The sequence below is a fragment of the Ptychodera flava genome, chromosome 6 (assembly GCF_041260155.1).
Source record: "Ptychodera flava strain L36383 chromosome 6, AS_Pfla_20210202, whole genome shotgun sequence".
Classification (NCBI taxonomy): Eukaryota; Metazoa; Hemichordata; class Enteropneusta; family Ptychoderidae; genus Ptychodera; species Ptychodera flava.
In genome coordinates, this window is record NC_091933.1 from 46,268,528 (window position 1) to 46,274,092 (window position 5,565).

Sequence of the window (5,565 nt, forward strand, 5' to 3'; positions counted from 1 at the left end):
ACTCTCAAGTTTGTACAATACATTTTATGTCTACCACTTGGGGAACCGGAGGGGGGAGTTATGTTGAAACCTTTGCAGTAAATTAAGTTCCATCGGCTTATTTGTGTGAAAATTGAAAACATTTACAATATTCTGTCGGACTACAACTTGCGGGGGTTCATCGTGAAGCTTTTGGGACAAAGAAACTTATCGGCTTAGTTTTCTGATAATCGGGAATTTTATTTTCAGCCAGAGAAATAACACAGGGATGGCGGCCATTCCGAATTTCAAATGTCGGTAATTAGTTATTTCTCGAGTACTAAAGTTTGAACGGTGACCAACCCCCCTCCCCCCGAGTTTTATTCCTGATTTTGAAATCGAATGGTTGTTTGCTTAATGAAGGTTTGAGCAAAAGTTTAAGTCGTTCCATTTCCCAGGCGCTTACTACCTTAATGTGAACTCAGTGATTGAGTGAGCAGTATTATAGGGTTATTCACAAAATACGGCCCTGTATGGACTCGGGCTCAGTGAGTGACGTATTGGACGAGCCGAAGGCGAGTCCGATACGTCACTCACTGAGCCCGAGTCCATACAGGGCCGTATTTTGTGTATAACCCTATTATTATACACCTCCCTCTATTAATCGTCCGTATAAACTAATTCTATGGTAAATTTTGAGGGATGCGGCACGCGCGATATGAGTGGAACGCGCGCGATTGTTGAAATAAAATTGCTACAAACCCCAAACAGGCGTGTCGCGCGTCTCCCGTATTCGGAACTCCGCGTACTTTACAAAATACGGAAAGTTATTGGACGGTCAAACTCCCATAGGTTACGGCAGTAGGTGTATAATAATGAACAATATAAACTTAATTATTATACACCTACTGCCGTAACCTATGGGAGTTTGACCGTCCAATAACTTTCCGTATTTTGTATAGTACGCGGAGTTCCGAATACGGGAGACGCGCGACGCGCCTGTTTGGGGTTTGTAGTAATTTTATTTCAACAATCGCGCGCGTTCAATTCCACTCATATCGCGCGTGCCGCATATTTCCACAGAATTAGTTTATACGGACGATAAATGGAGGGAGGTGTATAATAATAGGGTTATACACAAAATACGGCCCTGTATGGACGAGGGCTCAGTGAGTGACGTATTGGACTCGCCTTCAGCTCGTCCAATACGTCACTCACTGAGCCCTCGTCCATACAGGGCCGTATTTTGTGAATAACCCTATGTTACTCTCATTTCTTTACTTCCCCTTTTCGAAATACACGTACATGACTAAATATGGACATGACAAGTGTTGAACTTGATCTATCATTTAAAAAGTGTCTTCTTACAACACAGCCGGAGCAAGCAGCATTTGAAAACTATCACTATCACACAGTTATAAAAATCGAAGTTATCTTCAGATGTTATTATAATTATGATCCATTGTTCTCTGCGAGAAAGATTTCAATATTTGTCAATACAGGGTGATACATAAACAATGCACTGTAAAGTACCAATTACTATTTGTATGGTAACTTTAACAAAACCAGCTGTGGGATTTCCTGCAATAGTAACGTGACATAAAATAATAATCATAATCTTTATTTCTGATATAGCGCATCACATATTTAAAAATTTCAATGCGTTTACATGAAAACGTGTAAAATGACAACAATAAAAATGTTCAATAAAAGTATAACAACTTATAAAAATCATTAAATGGTTAAAATATTTCAGCATATAAAACTCATGAGTAAAGTGACTTAAAAAGGTAAGTTTTCAACCTTACTTTCAAATTAAAGAGACTGACGGTTAAGAATTCCACAACGAGGCGCACAAATTAAAAAAAACTCTCTCCCCATGTGCCGCGCAAGGTGTGAAAAGTACTATACCTATCAATATTTCATCAAGATAAGATGTTACATTACTACAGAGAACTTTGAAAGTAACACAAAGAATTTTACATTTAATAACGAGAGTTTTGTCGACGGTATCACAACGTCTTCCATTACATACTGCGGAAGAGGATGTTTTGGAAAGATTAGTTGATGAACAATACGGGAATGTCCTGGCATGGACATTGGCTTGGCCATATAGAGGTAAACATTTTAGTGCCTCCATATCGAGACATGAATACATGCCAAATTAATATTTTTGAAGGTAGACAATTTGAGATTTTGATCTAAAGTAATGAACCCTTGCCAATGTTAGATTAAAATCATAACACAATCTTGTCAACCTTGTCTCCTCGGCCACTGGAGGCGCTCTTTTCATGGCGATAAAGGTACAGAATATTCGCTATGTTGATTTACAGCTTGCAGATGTCCTTGTGAGAAATTACGGCACTCGATGCTATGTTGATATATATATATATATATATATATATATATATATATATATATATATATATATATATATATATATATATATATATATATATATATATATATGTATGTGTGTGTGTGTGTGTGTGTGTGTGTATAAATTACAGCACTCGATGCTAAAAAGCAGAGCGTCATAAGTAATTAATAATACAAATTACTTCACGCACAAAGTAATTACATATATTTGTGTGGGTCTGTCTGCCTGTCTTCTCTCTGTCCCTCTCTCTGTCTCTGTCCTCCTTTGTCTGCCTCTGTTTGTCTGTCTGTTTGTGTCAATGAACGAAAGGCTTTATGGAGTTGATGGACGCAGATGGTTTCGAACTTCCATCCTGAAATATTCATAAAAATAAACCAACATGCATGGAAATTCAATACTCCACGAAGGATCATCTTCACTTCAGAAGAGGGTGAAATTCAAAATATGTGACATTATTATCATATCTTCAGAAGCGGTTGTCTTTGTTCCTTGCAAAAAGGTGATGCCATCAAATATGAAGTATTGTGATATGCATAATGGATGATGGATTGTGTGGTCCAAATAATGCATATGTGATTAGAATACCGAGTCGGTGGTAACATACCTGAAGCAAATCGTCTAAGTCCACTCTCCCACCGCTGTACCCAGATCCTCTATCAATTTGCCGGTCAGACGACCATGAAACGGGCCACACGGGACTAATTTGTCTCGGCAACCCGAGGCTGATAGTCGTGCACGACGTCCAGGGTATTCAAGATAGATAGTTGATGGACACCGTACATTAAATAGCCCATCGTCTCATGGCAGTTGTTATCGTGCGTGGAGTTAATGAAAATCCATCGCTAGATACTCTCAAAAGCCTGTATTATGCGTTAGTCAGAGTGAAATACGATAAACAGATCTAACTGCAGTCTTTATTGCGTACGCCATCATAGCATGACGCAGATAATAATTGATATTATCACTGTGGATACGTGGGCGTATTCAAAACTTGTCTGTTAGAATACATTTTCTCATTTCTCTTCGTTTGTTATTTCTTTGATGCAATTTATCGGCCCGGATATTTTTTCATCCACAGTGTATAATGTATGTAATTAAATATGCATCGTAATAAATATTGAACACAAGAAACGCGCTCGTATATTCCCTGTTGCTCTTTGTTTATATTTATAAAATTCATAAACATATGGCAGTTGGTGCTCGAAGTGATTTTATACTGATGTATATTTCAAATATTGCACCCACTATTGACATCGTTCGATGTTTTTGTTTTTGTTTTTGTTGATTTAAGCTATACGAGATTAAAACAAAGGTATTGGATTAGACAACAAGTCAACGGCTTGTTAGATAATAGGATTCCAAAAGTATACTATAGGTGTAGGAAAGAGTGACCAAAAATTATGACCAATTGCATTTCCTGAACTCACTGTGGAATGTGATTCCAAGGATGTAGAACAATGCATCTCTTACAAGTAGTGACATTACACACGATATTAGAGTGCATTACCACGATCTATGAATATTTAAAACGGTACAGTAATGAGTTATTGTCATTTGATAAGTAATTACATTCATTTTACACAAACACATACACAGATAGATAGTAGATAGACAGATAGATAGATAGATAGATAGATAGATAGATAGAGATAGATAGATAGATAGATAGATAGATAGATAGATAGATCGATCATTTGCATGAATGACCACACTTCAATGACGCCTAAGATCTTAAGATGCACACGTGTGATTTATTTCATCTACCTTGCCATTTCTCCTGAAATCTTTCACCAAATCCAAACATTTCATCCAATTTTGATTCGCATTTTCTCAATGTCGTATTTTAAAACAACGTCTTGCTTGTTCAAAGGCACTGAGGAGATGTCAGCTCCGTTTCTCGTAATGTATTAGGTAGTAGCCAAGTATGACATGGATAGGTACACACTCCATGTGTAAAATGGCGATGACATCGATTAAGTTAAATCTTTCAATGTTTCTACTGGCCATTAGAAGAATACGTACAGCAGTGTTTCAAACGAATGAATCCCATTATCTCCCAGAGGAGCACATCAAACATGTGCCTACAAGATGTATGGACGATTTCTTACTGGGACGGCTAAATTGTTGTTAGTATCAGCAAAACCTGCATTATGCCCTGTCTAGATAACGAGGCATGGCACGTCAAGACATCTCCGCCATGTTGAAGATTGTGTAACCAATGCTCTTGAAGGGAGCGACAGAGTTGATGCAGTTTCAGCTATTGCTTTATTTTATCAGTAATCTAACGGATTATAGGGAATGGCTTCTGTTACCTCGCAATGCCCCATTCAGAATTAGCTTTTAAGTGTGATCTTTCGCACTTTTCACTAAGTGTCTCGTTTACACTGAGTGGACAATTTCTCTCCACAGATTATTCATTTCTAAGTACCCTAGTTGTTAGACATCTGGATGCATGTTTCAATTATGGTAGGTGTGATTTTGTAAATTTAACCCACATAACAAAATATGCATAAGTAAAACATTAACCATGGATCGTCTTTTAATGACATAGCGAAGTCGAAATCGCCTTGGTAAGAACCTAATGGATCGTATAGAAGTATGCTCTATTATCCTGCCGTTATTAGACGTAACTCCCCTGCGAGAATATCAGGCGTTATTTTCTATATGCTAAGCCAGGTCATTCTAATTTGAATTTCAGGACTTGAATTGAGAAAACCCCTAAGGTTTTTCCCAAGAACTGTAAGATTTTATCGACATCCACGCCTTTCAAATGTTGCCTGCGCATAAGGTTGGACGTTTCGGGTGTGAAGAGACGGTCTGACGTATTTTCTCTGTCGTTTTCGACGGCGGATCTGGAAATTGTGAACATTGTAGTTTGTGAAAGTTTCATATCTCGTAGGCGTCGGAAATTGCTCTCTGAAATTATTTGTGTAAGACGGCATTCGATAGTTAACCACAGGAATCGTCGCCGGTGACGTTGAATGATGTGATGGGTGCGACGTAGTGGCAATGCTAGATGTCTGCTTTTCCTCGGTCGAATTATCTAAGTCTTTGCATAAATACCAGTGATGGGAGCTCTTCTCTGGCTTTATACCTCATGAAATTCCCTTCAAAAGAGAGTCCTCAAATGAGTTCTTCATTTTCCCTGTCCCTACGTGGTTATTTATTGAACATATTCCCCAAATCTCGCGAGAACTAACGATAATAGTTGAGAGTTCCTCTTGAAG